General features: G+C 43.9%; 1 long non-coding RNA gene across 25 annotated transcripts in view; it reads right to left on the bottom strand.

Annotated features, from left to right (window-relative positions):
• The window catches only part of LOC307186525, a 2785769-nt gene that overhangs the window by 1670020 nt on the left and 1092720 nt on the right, over positions 1-23029 (bottom strand). Inside the window, exon 1 of one of the 25 annotated variants that reach the window (XR_013828384.1) lies at positions 17045-17108. The exons of the other annotated variants lie outside the window; for them this stretch is intronic. This is a non-coding gene — a long non-coding RNA (uncharacterized lncRNA). Of the gene's footprint in view, positions 1-17044; positions 17109-23029 lie in introns of those variants that run through there. 25 annotated transcript variants of the gene reach the window in all.

The raw sequence follows: 23029 nt of genomic DNA on the forward strand, positions 1-23029 counted from the left end.
ACGAAATGGAATCAACACCGCATATTAAACGCCTAAGAATGTACCTGACTAGTAAGTATCTTAAAACCTATGGATTGCTATGTCTCCGAAAGAGAATCAAGCATGTGTACAGGGGCATAAATGCAGCAGTGATAGGATTGGAGAGGTTCGGTGAGCAAATGAAGACCCTTTGAAGTCATATTGCATGGTACCCATTACACGGGTCTTAACTCTCCAGGTTTAAGGTATTCTTCCTTCAGCTAAAACATGCATGTGGAACCCAAGTATGATCAACCATGTGAACGGGAGACGTGTTCACATATGTCTCAGTTTTCCTCCCCTGGTCCTCGGGTGCAACATTCCAGACGCTTTACTAACACTCTCCCCACTTGGAGAGTCAGCGCCTTTAACCTCCTGTTTGGCCCAGTTTGCAATTTCTGCGGAAGATGAACAGGAATAGCGAGAACCAATGAGAGACTAGCTGGAGGTGTCTGGACGGGCAAATTTAACTCTCATTTCCCACCAGGAAGAGGAAATAACCAAAGGCTCAGCGTGCCGTGGTGGAACCAGATTAGGGCCTGAAGCCATCCTGCGGTGTTGCGGCCAGGTCACAAGAAAGCGAGTTGAAGAAAGGAGCTCAGGGGCACTGTAATTCACAAACCTGCAGAGTTATAAATGACAGCTATCGTCCAAAAATAGACTGAAGTAAGGCTGCCAAGAGGACTTGAAAGCGGGGCAGAATTGCAGGAAACCGATTTCAGGAGGTAGACTGGAATTGCATTGAAAGCATAGGAAAAGAGGCAGAACGTCCACAATGATGCACTTGGCCAAAAAGGGCGTATGCGGTTTTTCCTGAATATATTCAGGAAAAAACGCATACGCCCTTTTTGGCCAACCAAGCAAGCTTGCAAAGGAAATCTGCACTACAATGAAGTCTCACTTCCCCCCGGTCAAAAGGGCCATCTGAAAAAAGTGTAAAATCCAGAAAGGCAGGACAGGCCATGGAGAACTGGGAGCCTTGTTATGCTGATGGGCGGGATGTAAATTGCCAACAGACACTCGGGAGAACTGTATGGTGTTTCCTGAAACATCTAAAAAACAAAGCAACAGAACCTAGGGCACTTCCACTTATGGTCCTATAGCTTAGGGAAATTAAAATCAAAAAGACACAGCCACCCCAAAGTTTGGAACGGCTCTGTTTACAAGAACCTCGTTTACAGTACAAGTTCAACATCGCAGAAAGTGAAAAATGGATAAAGAAGTTGTGGTATTTACTTACAAAGCAATATCACTCAGCAATGAAATCTGTGTCATCAGGCCCTTAGCAGCACAATGAGTGGATTCAGGTATGATGATTCTAACTGAAATAAGTCACACAGAAAAAGAAACATCATAAGATATCAGTAATACACGGAATGTAAACTTGGCTACACAGGAACTGAATTACAAAACAGAACAGGGTCTCAAATTTAGAAAACCAACTTATTCTTGCTTAAGGGTAAAGGTGAGTTGGGGTGCTGCATAAAACCAGAGATTGAAATGAGCACAGATAAAGTTCCTTAAGCCAAATATGGAATAGACAAGAGCTACTCCTTGCTCAACGAAATGGACTCAACACCCCATATTAAACGCCTAAGAATGTACCTGACTAGTAAGTATCTTAAAACCTATGGATTGCTATGTCTCCGAAAGAGAATAAAGCATGTGTACAGGGGCGTAAACGCAGCAGTGATAGGATTGGAGAGGTTCGGTGAGCAAATGAAGACCCTTTGAAGTCATATTGCATGGTACCCATTCCACGGGTTTCAACTACCCAGGTTTAAGGTATTCTTCCTTCAGCTAAACATGTATGTGCAACCTAGAGTATCATCAACCGTGTGATCGGGAGACGTGTTCAAATATGTCTCAGTTTTCCTCCCCTGGTACTCGGGTGCAACATTCCAGACGCTTTACTAACACTCTCCCCACTTGGAGAGTCAGTCCCTTTAACCTCCTGTTTGGCCCAGTTTGCAATTTCTGCGGAAGATGAACAGGAATAGCGAGAACCAATGAGAGACTAGCTGGAGGTGTCTGGACGGGCAAATTTAACTCTCATTTCCCACCAGGAAGAGGAATTAACCAAAGGCTCAGCATGCCGTGCCGGAACCAGATTAGGGCCTGAAGCCATCCTGCGGTGTTGCGGCCAGCTCACAAGAAAGCGAGTTGAAGAAAGGAGCTCAGGGGCACTGTAATTCACAAACCTGCAGAGTTATAAATGACAGCTATCGTCCAAAAATAGACTGAAGTAAGGCTGCCAAGAGGACTTGAAAGCGGGGCAGAATTGTAGGAAACCGATTTCAGGAGGTAGACTGGAATTGCATTGTAAGCATAGGAAAAGAGGCAGAACGTCCACAATGATGCACTTGGCCATAAAGGGCGTATGCGTTTTTTCCTGAATATATTCAGGAAAAAACGCATACGCCCTTTTTGGCCAACCAAGCAAACTTGCAAATGAAATCTGCACTACAATGAAGTCTCACTTCCACCTGGTCAAAAGGGCCATCTGAAAAAAGTGTAAAATCCATAAAGACACGACAGGCCATGGAGAACTGGAAGCCTTCTTATGCTGATGGGCGGCATGTAAATTGCCAACAGCCACTCTGGAGAAGTGTATGGTGTTTCCTGAAACATCTAAAAAACAAAGCAACAGAGCCTAGGGCACTTCCACTTATGGTCCTATAGCTTAGGGAAATTAAAATCAAAAAGACACAGCCACCCCAAAGTTTGGGACGCCTCCGTTTACAAGAACCTCGTTTACCGTACAAGTTCAATATCACAGAAAGTGAAAAATGGATATAGAACTTGAGGTACTTACGTACAATGCAGTATCACTCAGCAATGAAATCTATGTCATCAGGCCCTTAGCAGCATAATGAGTGGATTCAGGTACGATGATTCTAACTGAAATAAGTCACACAGAAAAAGAAACATCATAAGATATCACTAATACACGGAGTGTAAACTTGGCTACACAGGAACTGCATTCCAAAACAGAACAGGGTCTCAAATTTAGAAAACCAACTTATGCTTGCTTAAGGGGAAAGGTGAGTTGGGGTGCTGCATAAAACCAGAGATTGAAATGAGCACAGATAAAGTTCCTTAAGCCAAATATGGAATAGACAAGAGCTACTCCTTGCTCAACGAAATAGACTCAACACCGCATATTAAACGCCTAAGAATGTACCTGACTAGTAAGTATCTTAAAACCTATGGATTGCTATGTCTCCAAAAGAGAATCAAGCGTGTGTACAGGGGCATAAACGCAGCAGTGATAGGATTGGAGAGGTTCGGTGAGCAAATGAAGACCCTTTGAAGTCATATTGCATGGTACCCATTACACGGGTTTCAACTACCCACGTTTAAGGTATTCTTCCTTCAGCTAAATCATGCATGTGGAACCTAGAGTATGATCAACCATGTGATCGGGAGACGTGTTCAAATATGTCTCAGTTTTCGTACCCTGGTACTCGGGTGCAACATTCCAGACCCTTACTAACACTCTCCACACTTGGAGAGTCAGTCCTTTTAACCTCCTGTTTGGCCCAGTTTGCAATTTCTGCGGAAGATGAACAGGAATAGCGAGAATCAATGAGAGACTAGCTGGAGGTGTCTGGATGGGCAAATTTAACTCTCATTTCCCACCAGGAAGAGGAATTAACCAAAGGCTCAGCGTGCCGTGCCAGAACCAGATTAGGGCCTGAAGACATCCTGCGGTGTTGCGGCCAGGCACAAGAAAGCGAGTTGAAGAAAGGAGCTCAGGGGCACTGTAATTCACAAACCTGCAGAGTTATAAATGACAGCTATCGTCCAAAAATAGACTGAAGTAAGGCTGCCAAGAGGACTTGAAAGCGGGGCAGAATTGCAGGAAACCGATTTCAGGAGGTAGACTGGAATTGCATTGAAAGCATAGGAAAAGAGGCAGAACGTCCACAATGATGCACTTGGCCAAAAAGGGCGTATGCGTTTTTTCCTGAATATATTCAGGAAAAAACGCATACGCCCTTCTTGGCCAACCAAGCAAACTTGCAAAGGAAATCTGCACTACAATGAAGTCTCACTTCTCCCAGGTTAAAACGGCCATCTGAAAAAAGTGTAAAATCCAGAAAGGCAGGACAGGCCATGGAGAACTGGGACCCTTGTTATGCTGATGGGCGGGATGTAAATTGCCAACAGACACTCAGCAGAAGTGTATGGTGTTTCCTGAAACATCTAAAAAACAAAGCAACAGAGCCTAGGGCACTTCCACTTATGGTCCTATAGCTTAGTGAAATTAAAATCAAAAAGACACAGCCACCCCAAAGTTTGGGACGCGTCCGTTTACAAGAACCTCGTTTACCGTACAAGTTCAACATCGCAGAAAGTGAAAAATGGATAAAGAAATTGTGGTACTTACATACAATGCAGTATCACTCAGCAATGAAATCTATGTCATCAGGCCCATAGCAGCATAATGAGTGGATTCAGGTACGATGATTCTAACTGAAATAAGTCACACAGAAAAAGAAACATCATAAGATATCACTAATACACGGAATGTAAACTTGGCTACACAGGAACTGCATTCCAAAACAGAACAGGGTCTCAAATTTAGAAAACCAACTTATGCTTGCTTAAGGGGAAAGGTGAGTTGGGGTGCTGCATAAAACCAGAGATTGAAATGAGCACAGATAAAGTTCCTTAAGCCAAATATGGAATAGACAAGAGCTACTCCTTGCTCAACGAAATGGACCCAACACCCCATATTAAACGCCTAAGAATGTACCTGACTAGTAAGTATCTTAAAACCTATGGATTGCTATGTCTCCAAAAGAGAATCAAGCGTGTGTACAGGGGCATAAACGCAGCAGTGATAGGATTGGAGAGGTTCGGTGAGCAAATGAAAACCCTTTGAAGTCATATTGCATGGTACCCATTACACTGGTCTCAACTCTCCAGGTTTTAGGTATTCTTCCTTCAGCTAAAACATGCATGTGGAACCCAGAGTATGATCAACCATGTGAACGGGAGACGTGTTCAAATATGTCTCAGTTTTCCTCCCCTGGTACTCGGGTGCAACATTCCAGACGCTTTACTAACACTCTCCCGACTTGGAGAGTCAGTCCCTTTAACCTCCTGTTTGGCCCAGTTTGCAATTTCTGCGGAAGATGAACAGGAATAGCGAGAACCAATGAGAGACTAGCTGGAGGTGTCTGGACGGGCAAATTTAACTCTCATTTCCCACCAGGAAGAGGAATTAACCAAAGGCTCAGCGTGCCGTGCCAGAACCAGTTTAGGGCCTGAAGCCATCCTGCGGTGTTGCAGCCATGTCACAAGAAAGCGAGTTGAAGAAAGGAGCTCAGGGGCAGTGTAATTCACAAACCTACAGAGTTATAAATGACAGCTATCGTCCAAAAATAGACTGAAGTAAGGCTGCCAAGAGGACTTGAAAGCGGGGCAGCATTGCAGGAAACCGATTTCAGGAGGTAGACTGGAATTGCATTGAAAGCATAGGAAAAGAGGCAGAACGTCCACAATGATGCACTTGGCCAAAAAGGGCGTATGCGTTTTTTCCTGAATATATTCAGGAAAAAACGCATACGCCCTTTTTGGCCAACCAAGCAAGCTTGCAATGGAAATCTGCACTACAATGAAGTCTCACTTCCACCTGGTCAAAAGGGCCATCTGAAAAAAGTGTAAAATCCATAAAGGCACAACAGGCCATGGAGAACTGGGAGCCTTCTTATGCTGATGGGCGGCATGTAAATTGCCAACAGCCACTCTGGAGAAGTGTATGGTGTTTCCTGAAACATCTAAAAAACAAAGCAACAGAGTCTAGGGCACTTCCACTTATGGTCCTATAGCTTAGGGAAATTAAAATCAAAAAGACACAGCCACCCCAAAGTTTGGAACGGCTCTGTTTACAAGAACCTCGTTTACAGTACAAGTTCAACATCGCAGAAAGTGAAAAATGGATAAAGAAGTTGTGGTATTTACTTACAAAGCAATATCACTCAGCAATGAAATCTGTGTCATCAGGCCCTTAGCATCACAATGAGTGGATTCAGGTATGATGATTCTAACTGAAATAAGTCACACAGAAAAAGAAACATCATAAGATATCAGTAATACACGGAATGTAAACTTGGCTACCCAGGAACTGAATTACAGAACAGAACAGGGTCTCAAATTTAGAAAACCAACTTATGCTTGCTTAAGGGGAAAGGTGAGTTGGGGTGCTGCATAAAACCAGAGGTTGAAATGAGCACAGATAAAGTTCCTTAAGCCAAATATGGAATAGACAAGAGTTACTCCTTGCTCAACGAAATGGACTCAACACCCCATATTAAACGCCTAAGAATGTACCTGACTAGTAAGTATCTTAAAACCTATGGATTGCTATGTCTCCGAAAGAGAATCAAGCATGTGTACAGGGGCATAAACGCAGCAGTGATAGGATTGGAGAGGTTCGGTGAGCAAATGAAGACCCTTTGAAGTCATATTGCATGGTACCCATTACACGGGTCTTAACTCTCCAGGTTTAAGGTATTCTTCCTTCAGCTAAAACATGCATGTGGAACCCAAGTATGATCAACCATGTGAACGGGAGACGTGTTCAAATATGTCTCAGTTTTCCTCCCCTGATACTCAGGTGCAACATTCCAGACGCTTTACTAACACTCTCCCCACTTGGAGAGTCAGCGCCTTTAACCTCCTGTTTGGCCCAGTTTGCAATTTCTGCGGAAGATGAACAGGAATAGCGAGAACCAATGAGAGGCTAGCTGGAGGTGTCTGGACGGGCAAATTTAACTCTCATTTCCCACCAGGAAGAGGAATTAACCAAAGGCTCAGCATGCCGGGCCGGAACCAGATTAGGGCCTGAAGCCATCCTGCGGTGTTGTGGCCAGGTCACAAGAAAGCGAGTTGAAGAAAGGAGCTCAGGGGCACTGTAATTCACAAACCTGCAGAGTTATAAATGACAGCTATCGTCCAAAAATAGACTGAAGTAAGGCTGCCAAGAGGACTTGAAAGCGGGGCAGAATTGCAGGAAACCGATTTCAGGAGGTAGACTGGAATTGCATTGAAAGCATAGGAAAAGAGGCAGAACGTCCACAATGATGCACTTGGCCAAAAAGGGCGTATGCGTTTTTTCCTGAATATATTCAGGAAAAAACGCATACGCCCTTTTTGGCCAACCAAGCAAGCTTGCAAAGGAAATCTGCACTACAATGAAGTCTCACTTTCCCCCGGCCAAAAGGGCCATCTGAAAAAAGTGTAAAATCCAGAAAGGCAACAGGCCATTGAGAACTGGGAGCCTTGTTATGCTGATGGGCTGGATGTAAATTGCCAACAGACACTTGGGAGAAGTGTATGGTGTTTCCTGAAACATCTAAAAAACAAAGCAACAGAGCCTAGGGCACTTCCACTTATGGTCCTATAGCTTAGGGAAATTAAAATCAAAAAGACACAGCCACCCCAAAGTTTGGAACGGCTCTGTTTACAAGAACCTCGTTTACAGTACAAGTTCAACATCGCAGAAAGTGAAAAATGGATAAAGAACTTGTGGTATTTACTTACAAAGCAATATCACTCAGCAATGAAATCTGTGTCATCAGGCCCTTAGCAGCACAATGAGTGGATTCAGGTATGATGATTCTAACTGAAATAAGTCACACAGAAGAAGAAACATCATAAGATATCACTAATACACGGAATGGAAACTTGGCTACACAGGAACTGAATTACAGAACAGAACAGGGTCTCAAATTTAGAAAACCAACTTATGCTTGCTTAAGGGTAAAGGTGAGTTGGGGTGCTGCATAAAACCAGAGATTGAAATGAGCACAGATAAAGTTCCTTAAGTCAAATATGGAATAGACAAGAGCTACTCCTTGCTCAACGAAATGGACTCAAAACCGCATATTAAACGCCTAAGAATGTACCTGACTAGTAAGTATCGTAAAACCTATGGATTGCTATGTCTCCAAAAGAGAATCAAGCATGTGTACAGGGGCATAAACGCAGCAGTGATAGGATTGGAGAGGTTCGGTGAGCAAATGAAGACCCTTTGAAGTCATATTGCATGGTACCCATTACACGGGTCTCAACTCTCCAGGTTTAAGGTATTCTTCCTTCAGCTAAAACATGCATGTGGAACCCAAGTATGATCAACCATGTGAACGGGAGACGTGTTCAAATATGTCTCAGTTTTCCTCCCCTGGTACTCGGGTGCAACATTCCAGATGCTTTACTAACACTCTCCCCACATGGAGAGTCATTCCCTTTAACCTCCTGTTTGGCCCAGTTTGCAATTTCTGCGGAAGATGAACAGGAATAGCGAGAACCAATGAGAGGCTAGCTGGAGGTGTCTGGACGGGCAAATTTAACTCTCATTTCCCACCAGGAAGAGGAATTAACCAAAGGCTCAGCATGCCGGGCCGGAACCAGATTAGGGCCTGAAGCCATCCTGCGGTGTTGCGGCCAGCTCAAAAGAAAGCGAGTTGAAGAAAGGAGCTCAGGGGCACTGTAATTCACAAACCTGCAGAGTTATAAATGACAGCTATCGTCCAAAAATAGACTGAAGTAAGGCTGCCAAGAGGACTTGAAAGCGGGGCAGAATTGCAGGAAACCGATTTCAGGAGGTAGACTGGAATTGCATTGAAAGCATAGGAAAAGAGGCAGAACGTCCACAATGATGCACTTGGCCAAAAAGTGCGTATGCGTTTTTTCCTGAATATATTCAGGAAAAAACGCAAACGCCCTTTTTGGCCAACCAAGCATGCTTGCAAAGGAAATCTGCACTACAATGAAGTCTCACTTCCCCCCGGTCAAAAGGGCCATCTGAAAAAAGTGTAAAATCCAGAAAGGCAACAGGCCATTGAGAAATGGGAGCCTTGTTATGCTGATGGGCGGGATGTAAATTGCCAACAGACACTTGGGAGAAGTGTATGGTGTTTCCTGAAACATCTAAAAAACAAAGCAACAGAGCCTAGGGCACTTCCACTTATGGTCCTATAGCTTAGGGAAATTAAAATCAAAAAGACACAGCCACCCCAAAGTTTGGAACGGCTCTGTTTACAGGAACCTTGTTTACAGTACAAGTTCAACATCGCAGAAAGTGAAAAATGGATAAAGAACTTGTGGTACTTACGTACAATGCAGTATCACTCAGCAATGAAATCTATGTCATCAGGCCCGTAGCAGCATAATGAGTAGATTCAGGTACGATGATTCTAACTGAAATAAGTCACACAGAAAAAGAAACATCATAAGATATCACTAATACACGGAATGTAAACTTGGCTACACAGGAACTGAATTCCAAAACAGAACAGGTTCTCAAATTTAGAAAACCAACTTATGCTTGCTTAAGGGGAAAGGTGAGTTGGGGTGCTGCATAAAACCAGAGATTGAAATGAGCACAGATAAAGTTCCTTAAGCCAAATATGGAATAGACAAGAGCTACTCCTTGCTCAACGAAATGGACTCAACACCGCATATTAAACGCCTAAGAATGTACCTGACTAGTAAGTATCTTAAAACCTATGGATTGCTATGTCTCCGAAGGAGAATCAAGCATGTGTACAGGGGCATAAACGCAGCAGTGATAGGATTGGAGAGGTTCGGTGAGCAAATGAAGACCCTTTGAAGTCATATTGCATGGTACCCATTCCACGGGTTTCAACTACCCAGGTTTTAGGTATTCTTCCTTCAGCTAAAACATGCATGTGGAACCCAGAGTATGATCAACCATGTGATCGGGAGACGTGTTCAAATATGTCTCAGTTTTCCTCCCCTGGTACTCGGGTGCAACATTCCAGACGCTTTACTAACACTCTCCCCACTTGGAGAGTCAGCGCCTTTAACCTCCTGTTTGGCCCAGTTTGCAATTTCTGCGGAAGATGAACAGGAATAGCGAGAACCAATGAGAGGCTAGCTGGAGGTGTCTGGACCGGCAAATTTAACTCTCATTTCCCATCAGGAAGAGGAAATAACCAAAGGCTCAGCGTGCCGTACCGGAACCAGATTAGGGCCTGAAGCCATCCTGCGGTGTTGCGGCCAGCTCAAAAGAAAGCGAGTTGAAGAAAGGAGCTCAGGGGCACTGTAATGCACAAACCTGCAGAGTTATAAATGACAGCTATCGTCCAAAAATAGACTGAAGTAAGGCTGCCAAGAGGACTTGAAAGCGGGGCAGAATTGCAGGAAACCGATTTCAGGAGGTAGACTGGAATTGCATTGAAAGCATAGGAAAAGAGGCAGAACGTCCACAATGATGCACTTGGCCAAAAAGGGCGTATGCGTTTTTTCCTGAATATATTCAGGAAAAAACGCATACGCCCTTTTTGGCCAACCAAGCAAGCTTGCAAAGGAAATCTGCACTACAATGAAGTCTCACTTCCCCCCGGTCAAAAGGGCCATCTGAAAAAAGTGTAAAATCCAGAAAGGCAGGACAGGCCATGGAGAACTGGGAGCCTTGTTATGCTGATGGGCGGGATGTAAATTGCCAACAGACACTCAGGAGAAGTGTATGGTGTTTCCTGAAACATCTAAAAAACAAAGCAACAGAACCTAGGGCACTTCCACTTATGGTCCTATAGCTTAGGGAAATTAAAATCAAAAAGACACAGCCACCCCAAAGTTTGGAACGGCTCTGTTTACAAGAAACTCGTTTACAGTACAAGTTCAACATCGCAGAAAGTGAAAAATGGATAAAGAAGTTGTGGTATTTACTTACAAAGCAATATCACTCAGCAATGAAATCTGTGTCATCAGGCCCTTAGCAGCACAATGAGTGGATTCAGGTATGATGATTCTAACTGAAATAAGTCACACAGGAAAAGAAACATCATAAGATATCAGTAATACACGGAATGTAAACTTGGCTACACAGGAACTGAATTACAGAACAGAACAGGGTCTCAAATTTAGAAAACCAACTTATTCTTGCTTAAGGGTAAAGGTGAGTTGGGGTGCTGCATAAAACCAGAGATTGAAATGAGCACAGATAAAGTTCCTTAAGCCAAATATGGAATAGACAAGAGCTACTCCTTGCTCAACGAAATGGACTCAACACCCCATATTAAACGCCTAAGAATGTACCTGACTAGTAAGTATCTTAAAACCTATGGATTGCTATGTCTCCGAAAGAGAATCAAGCATGTGTACAGGGACGTAAACGCAGCAGTGATAGGATTGGAGAGGTTCGGTGAGCAAATGAAGACCCTTTGAAGTCATATTGCATGGTACCCATTCCACGGATTTCAACTACCCAGGTTTAAGGTATTCTTCCTTCAGCTAAACATGTATGTGCAACCTAGAGTATGATCAACCGTGTGATCGGGAGACGTGTTCAAATATGTCTCAGTTTTCCTCCCCTGGTACTCGGGTGCAACATTCCAGACGCTTTACTAACACTCTCCCCACTTGGAGAGTCAGTCCCTTTAACCTCCTGTTTGGCCCAGTTTGCAATTTCTGCGGAAGATGAACAGGAATAGCGAGAACCAATGAGAGACTAGCTGGAGGTGTCTGGACGGGCAAATTTAACTCTCATTTCCCACCAGGAAGAGGAATTAACCAAAGGCTCAGCATGCCGTGCCGGAACCAGATTAGGGCCTGAAGCCATCCTGCGGTGTTGCGGCCAGCTCACAAGAAAGCGAGTTGAAGAAAGGAGCTCAGGGGCACTGTAATTCACAAACCTGCAGAGTTATAAATGACAGCTATCGTCCAAAAATAGACTGAAGTAAGGCTACCAAGAGGACTTGAAAGCGGTGCAGAATTGCAGGAAACCGATTTCAGGAGGTAGACTGGAATTGCATTGAAAGCATAGGAAAAGAGGCAGAACGTCCACAATGATGCACTTGGCCAAAAAGGGCGTATGCGTTTTTTCCTGAATATATTCAGGAAAAAACGCATACGCCCTTCTTGGCCAACCAAGCAAACTTGCAAAGGAAATCTGCACTACAATGAAGTCTCACTTCTCCCAGGTTAAAAGGGCCATCTGAAAAAAGTGTAAAATCCAGAAAGGCAGGACAGGCCATGGAGAACTGGGACCCTTGTTATGCTGATGGGCGGGATGTAAATTGCCAACAGACACTCAGGAGAAGTGTATGGTGTTTCCTGAAACATCTAAAAAACAAAGCAACAGAGCCTAGGGCACTTCCACTTATGGTCCTATAGCTTAGGGAAATTAAAATCAAAAAGACACAGCCACCCCAAAGTTTGGGACGCGTCCGTTTACAAGAACCTCGTTTACCGTACAAGTTCAATATCACAGAAAGTGAAAAATGGATAAAGAACTTGAGGTACTTACGTACAATGCAGTATCACTCAGCAATGAAATCTATGTCATCAGGCCCATCGCAGCATAATGAGTGGATTCAGGTACGATGATTCTAACTGAAATAAGTCACACAGAAAAAGAAACATCATAAGATATCACTAATACACGGAATGTAAACTTGGCTACACAGGAACTGCATTCCAAAACAGAACAGGGTCTCAAATTTAGAAAACCAACTTATGCTTGCTTAAGGGGAAAGGTGAGTTGGGGTGCTGCATAAAACCAGAGATTGAAATGAGCACAGATAAAGTTCCTTAAGCCAAATATGGAATAGACAAGAGCTACTCCTTGCTCAACGAAATGGACCTAACACCCCATATTAAACGCCTAAGAATGTACCTGACTAGTAAGTATCTTAAAACCTATGGATTGCTATGTCTCCAAAAGAGAATCAAGCGTGTGTACAGGGGCATAAACGCAGCAGTGATAGGATTGGAGAGGTTCGGTGAGCAAATGAAAACCCTTTGAAGTCATATTGCATGGTACCCATTACACTGGTCTCAACTCTCCAGGTTTTAGGTATTCTTCCTTCAGCTAAAACATGCATGTGGAACCCAGAGTATGATCAACCATGTGAACGGGAGACGTGTTCAAATATGTCTCAGTTTTCCTCCCCTGGTACTCGGGTGCAACATTCCAGACGCTTTACTAACACTCTCCCGACTTGGAGAGTCAGTCCCTTTAACCTCCTGTTTGGCCCAGTTTGCAATTTCTGCGGAAGATGAACAGGAATAGCGAGAACCAATGAGAGACTAGCTGGAGGTGTCTGGACGGGCAAATTTAACTCTCATTTCCCACCAGGAAGAGGAATTAACCAAAGGCTCAGCGTGCCGTGCCAGAACCAGTTTAGGGCCTGAAGCCATCCTGCGGTGTTGCAGCCATGTCACAAGAAAGCGAGTTGAAGAAAGGAGCTCAGGGGCAGTGTAATTCACAAACCTACAGAGTTATAAATGACAGCTATCGTCCAAAAATAGACTGAAGTAAGGCTGCCAAGAGGACTTGAAAGCGGGGCAGCATTGCAGGAAACCGATTTCAGGAGGTAGACTGGAATTGCATTGAAAGCATAGGAAAAGAGGCAGAACGTCCACAATGATGCACTTGGCCAAAAAGGGCGTATGCGTTTTTTCCTGAATATATTCAGGAAAAAACGCATACGCCCTTTTTGGCCAACCAAGCAAGCTTGCAATGGAAATCTGCACTACAATGAAGTCTCACTTCCACCTGGTCAAAAGGGCCATCTGAAAAAAGTGTAAAATCCATAAAGGCACAACAGGCCATGGAGAACTGGGAGCCTTCTTATGCTGATGGGCGGCATGTAAATTGCCAACAGCCACTCTGGAGAAGTGTATGGTGTTTCCTGAAACATCTAAAAAACAAAGCAACAGAACCTAGGGCACTTCCACTTATGGTCCTATAGCTTAGGGAAATTAAAATCAAAAAGACACAGCCACCCCAAAGTTTGGAACGGCTCTGTTTACAAGAAACTCGTTTACAGTACAAGTTCAACATCGCAGAAAGTGAAAAATGGATAAAGAAGTTGTGGTATTTACTTACAAAGCAATATCACTCAGCAATGAAATCTGTGTCATCAGGCCCTTAGCATCACAATGAGTGGATTCAGGTATGATGATTCTAACTGAAATAAGTCACACAGAAAAAGAAACATCATAAGATATCAGTAATACACGGAATGTAAACTTGGCTACACAGGAACTGAATTACAGAACAGAACAGGGTCTCAAATTTAGAAAACCAACTTATGCTTGCTTAAGGGGAAAGGTGAGTTGGGGTGCTGCATAAAACCAGAGGTTGAAATGAGCACAGATAAAGTTCCTTAAGCCAAATATGGAATAGACAAGAGCTACTCCTTGCTCAACGAAATGGACTCAACACCCCATATTAAACGCCTAAGAATGTACCTGACTAGTAAGTATCTTAAAACCTATGGATTGCTATGTCTCCGAAAGAGAATCAAGCATGTGTACAGGGGCATAAACGCAGCAGTGATAGGATTGGAGAGGTTCGGTGAGCAAATGAAGACCCTTTGAAGTCATATTGCATGGTACCCATTACACGGGTCTTAACTCTCCAGGTTTAAGGTATTCTTCCTTCAGCTAAAACATGCATGTGGAACCCAAGTATGATCAACCATGTGAACGGGAGACGTGTTCAAATATGTCTCAGTTTTCCTCCCCTGGTACTCGGGTGCAACATTCCAGACGCTTTACTAACACTCTCCCCACTTGGAGAGTCAGCGCCTTTAACCTCCTGTTTGGCCCAGTTTGCAATTTCTGCGGAAGATGAACAGGAATAGCGAGAACCAATGAGAGGCTAGCTGGAGGTGTCTGGACGGGCAAATTTAACTCTCATTTCCCACCAGGAAGAGGAATTAACCAAAGGCTCAGCATGCCGGGCCGGAACCAGATTAGGGCCTGAAGCCATCCTGCGGTGTTGCGGCCAGGTCACAAGAAAGCGAGTTGAAGAAAGGAGCTCAGGGGCACTGTAATTCACAAACCTGCAGAGTTATAAATGACAGCTATCGTCCAAAAATAGACTGAAGTAAGGCTGCCAAGAGGACTTGAAAGCGGGGCAGAATTGCAGGAAACCGATTTCAGGAGGTAGACTGGAATTGCATTGAAAGCATAGGAAAAGAGGCAGAACGTCCACAATGATGCACTTGGCCAAAAAGGGCGTATGCGTTTTTTCCTGAATATATTCAGGAAAAAACGCATACGCCCTTTTTGGCCAACCAAGCAAGCTTGCAAAGGAAATCTGCACTACAATGAAGTCTCACTTTCCCCCGGCCAAAAGAGCCATCTGAAAAAAGTGTAAAATCCAGAAAGGCAACAGGCCATTGAGAACTGGGAGCCTTGTTATGCTGATGGGCGGGATGTAAATTGCCAACAGACACTCGGGAGAAGTGTATGGTGTTTCCTGAAACATCTAAAAAACAAAGCAACAGAGCCTAGGGCACTTCCACTTATGGTCCTATAGCTTAGGGAAATTAAAATCAAAAAGACACAGCCACCCCAAAGTTTGGAACGGCTCTGTTTACAAGAACCTCGTTTACAGTACAAGTTCAACATCGCAGAAAGTGAAAAATGGATAAAGAACTTGTGGTATTTACTTACAAAGCAATATCACTCAGCAATGAAATCTGTGTCATCAGGCCCTTAGCAGCACAATGAGTGGATTCAGGTATGATGATTCTAACTGAAATAAGTCACACAGAAAAAGAAACATCATAAGATATCAGTAATACACGGAATGGAAACTTGGCTACACAGGAACTGAATTACAGAACAGAACAGGGTCTCAAATTTAGAAAACCAACTTATGCTTGCTTAAGGGTAAAGGTGAGTTGGGGTGCTGCATAAAACCAGAGATTGAAATGAGCACAGATAAAGTTCCTTAAGTCAAATATGGAATAGACAAGAGCTACTCCTTGCTCAATGAAATGGACTCAAAACCGCATATTAAACGCCTAAGAATGTACCTGACTAGTAAGTATCTTAAAACCTATGGATTGCTATGTCTCCGAAAGAGAATCAAGCATGTGTACAGGGGCATAAACGCAGCAGTGATAGGATTGGAGAGGTTCGGTGAGCAAATGAAGACCCTTTGAAGTCATATTGCATGGTACGCATTCCACGGGTCTTAACTCTCCAGGTTTAAGGTATTCTTCCTTCAGCTAAAACATGCATGTGGAACCCAAGTATGATCAACCATGTGAACGGGAGACGTGTTCAAATATGTCTCAGTTTTCCTCCCCTGGTACTCGGGTGCAACATTCCAGACGCTTTACTAACACTCTCCCCACTTGGAGAGTCAGCGCCTTTAACCTCCTGTTTGGCCCAGTTTGCAATTTCTGCGGAAGATGAACAGGAATAGCGAGAACCAATGAGAGACTAGCTGGAGGTGTCTGGACGGGCAAATTTAACTCTCATTTCCCACCAGGAAGAGGAAATAACCAAAGGCTCAGCGTGCCGTGCCGGAACCAGATTAGGGCCTGAAGCCATCCTGTGGTGTTGCGGCCAGGTCACAAGAAAGCAAGTTGAAGAAAGGAGCTCAGGGGCACTGTAATTCACAAACCTGCAGAGTTATAAATGACAGCTATCGTCCAAAAATAGACTGAAATAAGGCTGCCAAGAGGACTTGAAAGCGGGGCAGAATTGCAGGAAACCGATTTCAGGAGGTAGACTGGAATTGCATTGAAAGCATAGGAAAAGAGGCAGAACGTCCACAATGATGCACTTGGCCAAAAAGGGCGTATGCGTTTTTTCCTGAATATATTCAGGAAAAAACGCATACGCCCTTTTTGGCCAACCAAGCAAGCTTGCAAAGGAAATCTGCACTACAATGAAGTCTCACTTCCCCCCGGTCAAAAGGGCCATCTGAAAAAAGTGTAAAATCCAGAAAGGCAGGACAGGCCATGGAGAACTGGGAGCCTTGTTATGCTGATGGGCGGGATGTAAATTGCCAACAACCACTGGGGAGAAGTGTATGGTGTTTCCTGAAACATCTAAAAAACAAAGCAACAGAGCCTAGGGCACTTCCACTTATGGTCCTATACCTTAGGGAATTTAAAATCAAAAAGACACAGCCACCCCAAAGTTTGCGACGCCTCTGTTTACAAGAACCTCATTTACAGTACAAGTTCAACATCGCAGAAAGTGAAAAATGGATAAAGAAGTTGTGGTATTCACTTACAAAGCAATATCACTCAGCAATGAAATCTATGTCATCAGCCCCTTAGCAGCACAATGAGTGGATTCAGGTATGATGATTCTAACTGAAATAAGTCACACAGAAAAAGAAACATCATAAGATATCAGTAATACACAGAATGTAAACTTGGCTACACAGGAACTGAATTACAGAACAGAACAGGGTCTCAAATTTAGAAAACCAACTTATGCTTGCTTAAGGGTAAAGGTGAGTTGGGGTGCTGCATAAAACCAGAGATTGAAATGAGCACAGATAAAGTTCCTTAAGCCAAATATGGAATAGACAAGAGCTACTCCTTGCTCAACGAAATGGACTCAACACCCCATATTAAACGCCTAAGAATGTACCTGACTAGTAAGTATCGTAAAACCTATGGATTGCTATGTCTCCAAAAGAGAATCAAGCATGTGTACAGGGGCATAAACGCAGCAGTGATAGGATTGGAGAGGTTCGGTGAGCAAATGAAGACCCTTTGAAGTCATATTGCATGGTACCCATTTCACGGGTCTCAACTCTACAGGTTTAAGGTATTCTTCCTTCAGCTAAAACATGCATGTGGAACCCAAGTATGATCAACCATGTGAACGGGAGACGTGTTCAAATATGTCTCAGTTTTCCTCCCCTGGTACTCGGGTGCAACATTCCAGACGCTTTACTAACACTCTCCCCACTTGGAGAGTCAGCGCCTTTAACCTCCTGTTTGGCCCAGTTTGCAATTTCTGCGGAAGATGAACAGGAATAGTGAGAACCAATGAGAGGCTAGCTGGAGGTGTCTGGACGGGCAAATTTAACTCTCATTTCCCACCAGGAAGAGGAAATAACCAAAGGCTCAGCGTGCCGTACCGGAACCAGATTAGGGCCTGAAGCCATCCTGCGGTGTTGCGGCCAGCTCAAAAGAAAGCGAGTTGAAGAAAGGAGCTCAGGGGCACTGTAATTCACAAACCTGCAGAGTTATAAATGACAGCTATCGTCCAAAAATAGACTGAAGTAAGGCTGCCAAGAGGACTTGAAAGCGGGGCAGAATTGCAGGAAACCGATTTCAGGAGGTAGACTGGAATTGCATTGAAAGCATAGGAAAAGAGGCAGAACGTCCACAATGATGCACTTGGCCAAAAAGGGCGTATGCGTTTTTTCCTGAATATATTCAGGAAAAAACGCATACGCCCTTTTTGGCCAACCAAGCAAGCTTGCAAAGGAAATCTGCACTACAATGAAGTCTCACTTTCCCCCCGCCAAAAGGGCCATCTGAAAAAAGTGTAAAATACAGAGAGGCAACAGGCCATTGAGAACTGGGAGCCTTGTTATGCTGATGGGCGGGATGTAAATTGCCAACAGACACTTGGGAGAAGTGTATGGTGTTTCCTGAAACATCTAAAAAACAAAGCAACAGAGCCTAGGGCACTTCCACTTATGGTCCTATAGCTTAGGGAAATTAAAATCAAAAAGACACAGCCACCCCAAAGTTTGGAACGGCTCTGTTTACAAGAACCTTGTTTACAATACAAGTTCAACATCGCAGAAAGCGAAAAATGGATAAAGAACTTATGGTACTTACGTACAATGCAGTATCACTCAGCAATGAAATCTATGTCATCAGGCCCGTAGCAGCATAATGAGTAGATTCAGGTATGATGATTCTAACTGAAATAAGTCACACAGAAAAAGAAACATCATAAGATATCAGTAATACACGGAATGTAAACTTGGCTACACAGGAACTGAATTACAGAACAGAACAGGGTCTCAAATTTAGAAAACCAACTTATTCTTGCTTAAGGGTAAAGGTGAGTTGGGGTGCTGCATAAAACCAGAGATTGAAATGAGCACAGATAAAGTTCCTTAAGCCAAATATGGAATAGACAAGAGCTACTCCTTGCTCAACGAAATGGACTCAACACCCCATATTAAACGCCTAAGAATGTACCTGACTAGTAAGTATCTTAAAACCTATGGATTCCTATGTCTCCGAAAGAGAATCAAGCATGTGTACAGGGGCGTAAACGCAGCAGTGATAGGATTGGAGAGGTTCGGTGAGCAAATGAAGACCCTTTGAAGTCATATTGCATGGTACCCATTCCACGGGTTTCAACTACCCAGGTTTAAGGTATTCTTCCTTCAGCTAAACATGTATGTGCAACCTAGAGTATGATCAACCGTGTGATCGGGAGACGTGTTCAAATATGTCTCAGTTTTCCTCCCCTGGTACTCGGGTGCAACATTCCAGACGCTTTACTAACACTCTCCCCACTTGGAGAGTCAGTCCCTTTAACCTCCTGTTTGGCCCAGTTTGCAATTTCTGCGGAAGATGAACAGGAATAGCGAGAACCAATGAGAGACTAGCTGGAGGTGTCTGGACGGGCAAATTTAACTCTCATTTCCCACCAGGAAGAGGAATTAACCAAAGGCTCAGCATGCCGTGCCGGAACCAGATTAGGGCCTGAAGCCATCCTGCGGTGTTGCGGCCAGCTCACAAGAAAGCGAGTTGAAGAAAGGAGCTCAGGGGCACTGTAATTCACAAACCTGCAGAGTTATAAATGACAGCTATCGTCCAAAAATAGACTGAAGTAAGGCTGCCAAGAGGACTTGAAAGCGGGGCAGAATTGTAGGAAACCGTTTTCAGGAGGTAGACTGCAATTGCATTGTAAGCATAGGAATAGAGGCAGAACGTCCACAATGATGCACTTGGCCATAAAGGGCGTATGCGTTTTTTCCTGAATATATTCAGGAAAAAACGCATACGCCCTTTTTGGCCAACCAAGCAAACTTGCAAAGGAAATCTGCACTACAATGAAGTCTCACTTCCACCTGGTCAAAAGGGCTATCTGAAAAAAGTGTAAAATCCATAAAGGCACGACAGGCCATGGAGAACTGGGAGCCTTCTTATACTGATGGGCGGCATGTAAATTGCCAACAGCCACTCTGAAGAAGTGTATGGTGTTTCCTGAAACATCTAAAAAACAAAGCAACAAAGCCTAGGGCACTTCCACTTATGGTCCTATAGCTTAGGGAAATTAAAATCAAAAAGACACAGCCACCCTTAAGTTTGGGACGCCTCCGTTTACAAGAACCTCGTTTACCGTACAAGTTCAATATCACAGAAAGTGAAAAATGGATAAAGAACTTGAGGTACTTACGTACAATGCAGTATCACTCAGCAATGAAATCTATGTCATCAGGCCCTTAGCAGCATAATGAGTGGATTCAGGTACGATGATTCTAACTGAAATAAGTCACACAGAAAAAGAAACATCATAAGATATCACTAATACACGGAATGTAAACTTTGCTACACAGGAACTGCATTCCAAAACAGAACAGGGTCTCAAATTTAGAAAACCAACTTATGCTTGCTTAAGGGGAAAGGTGAGTTGGGTTGCTGCATAAAACCAGAGATTGAAATGAGCACAGATAAAGTTCCTTAAGCCAAATATGGAATAGACAAGAGCTACTCCTTGCTCAACGAAACGGACTCAACACCCCATATTAAATGCCTAAGAATGTACCTGACTAGTAAGTATCTTAAAACCTATGGATTGCTATGTCTCCAAAAGAGAATCAAGCGTGTGTACAGGGGCATAAAGGCAGCAGTGATAGGATTGGAGAGGTTCGGTGAGCAAATGAAGACCCTTTGAAGTCATATTGCATGGTACCCATTACACGGGTCTCAACTCTCCAGGTTTAAGGTATTCTTCCTTCAGCTAAAACATGCATGTGGAAGCCAGAGTATGATCAACCATGTGATCGGGAGACGTGTTCAAATATGTCTCAGTTTTCCTCCCCTGGTACTCGGGTGCAACATTCCAGACGCTTTACTAACACTCTCCCCACTTGGAGAGTCAGCGCCTTTAACCTCCTGTTTGGCCCAGTTTGCAATTTCTGCGGAAGATGAACAGGAATAGCGAGAACCAATGAGAGGCTAGCTGGAGGTGTCTGGACGGGCAAATTTAACTCTCATTTCCCACCAGGAAGAGGAAATAACCAAAGGCTCAGCGTGCCGTACCGGAACCAGATTAGGGCCTGAAGCCATCCTGCGGTGTTGCGGCCAGCTCAAAAGAAAGCGAGTTGAAGAAAGGAGCTCAGGGGCACTGTAATGCACAAACCTGCAGAGTTATAAATGACAGCTATCGTCCAAAAATAGACTGAAGTAAGGCTGCCAAGAGGACTTGAAACCGGGGCAGAATTGCAGGAAACTGATTTCAGGAGGTAGACTGGAATTGCATTGAAAGCATAGGAAAAGAGGCAGAACGTCCACAATGATGCACTTGGCCAAAAAGGGCGTATGCGTTTTTTCCTGAATATATTCAGGAAAAAACGCATACGCCCTTTTTGGCCAACCAAGCAAGCTTGCAAAGGAAATCTGCACTACAATGAAGTCTCACTTCCCCCCGGTCAAAAGGGCCATCTGTAAAAAGTGTAAAATCCAGAAAGGCAACAGGCCATTGAGAACTGGGAGCCTTGTTATGCTGATGGGCGGGATGTAAATTGCCAACAGACACTCAGGAGAAGTGTATGGTGTTTCCTGAAACATCTAAAAAACAAAGCAACAGAACCTAGGGCACTTCCACTTATGGTCCTATAGCTTAGGGAAATTAAAATCAAAAAGACACAGCCACCCCAAAGTTTGGAACGGCTCTGTTTACAAGAACCTCGTTTACAGTACAAGTTCAACATCGCAGAAAGTGAAAAATGGATAAAGAAGTTGTGGTATTTACTTACAAAGCAATATCACTCAGCAATGAAATCTGTGTCATCAGGCCCTTAGCAGCACAATGAGTGGATTCAGGTATGATGATTCTAACTGAAATAAGTCACACAGAAAAAGAATCATCATAAGATATCAGTAATACACGGAATGTAAACTTGGCTACACAGGAACTGAATTACAGAACAGAACAGGGTCTCAAATTTAGAAAACCAACTTATTCTTGCTTAAGGGTAAAGGTGAGTTGGGGTGCTGCATAAAACCAGAGATTGAAATGAGCACAGATAAAGTTCCTTAAGCCAAATATGGAATAGACAAGAGCTACTCCTTGCTCAACGAAATGTTCTCAACACCCCATATTAAACGCCTAAGAATGTACCTGACTAGTAAGTATCTTAAAACCTATGGATTGCTATGTCTCCGAAAGAGAATCAAGCATGTGTACAGGGGCGTAAACGCAGCAGTGATAGGATTGGAGAGGTTCGGTGAGCAAATGAAGACCCTTTGAAGTCATATTGCATTGTACCCATTCCACGGGTTTCAACTACCCAGGTTTAAGGTATTCTTCCTTCAGCTAAACATGTATGTGCAACCTAGAGTATGATCAACCGTGTGATCGGGAGACGTGTTCAAATATGTCTCTGTTTTCCTCCCCTGGTAGTTGGGTGCAACATTCCAGACGCTTTACTAACACTCTCCCCACTTGGAGAGTCAGTCCCTTTAACCTCCTGTTTGGCCCAGTTTGCAATTTCTGCGGAAGATGAACAGGAATAGCGAGAACCAATGAGAGGCTAGCTGGAGGTGTCTGGACGGGCAAATTTAACTCTCATTTCCCACCAGGAAGAGGAATTAACCAAAGGCTCAGCATGCCGGGCCGGAACCAGATTAGGGCCTGAAGCCATCCTGCGGTGTTGCGGCCAGCTCAAAAGAAAGCGAGTTGAAGAAAGGAGCTCAGGGGCACTGTAATTCACAAACCTGCAGAGTTATAAATGACAGCTATCGTCCAAAAATAGACTGAAGTAAGGCTGCCAAGAGGACTTGAAAGCGGGGCAGAATTGCAGGAAACCGATTTCAGGAGGTAGACTGGAATTGCATTGAAAGCATAGGAAAAGAGGCAGAACGTCCACAATGATGCACTTGGCCAAAAAGGGCGTATGCGTTTTTTCCTGAATATATTCAGGAAAAAACGCATACGCCCTTTTTGGCCAACCAAGCAAGCTTGCAAAGGAAATCTGCACTACAATGAAGTCTCACTTCCCCCCGGT

This window comes from Stenella coeruleoalba, assembly GCF_951394435.1.
Source record: "Stenella coeruleoalba genome assembly, chromosome: 1".
NCBI lineage: Eukaryota > Metazoa > Chordata > Mammalia > Artiodactyla > Delphinidae > Stenella > Stenella coeruleoalba.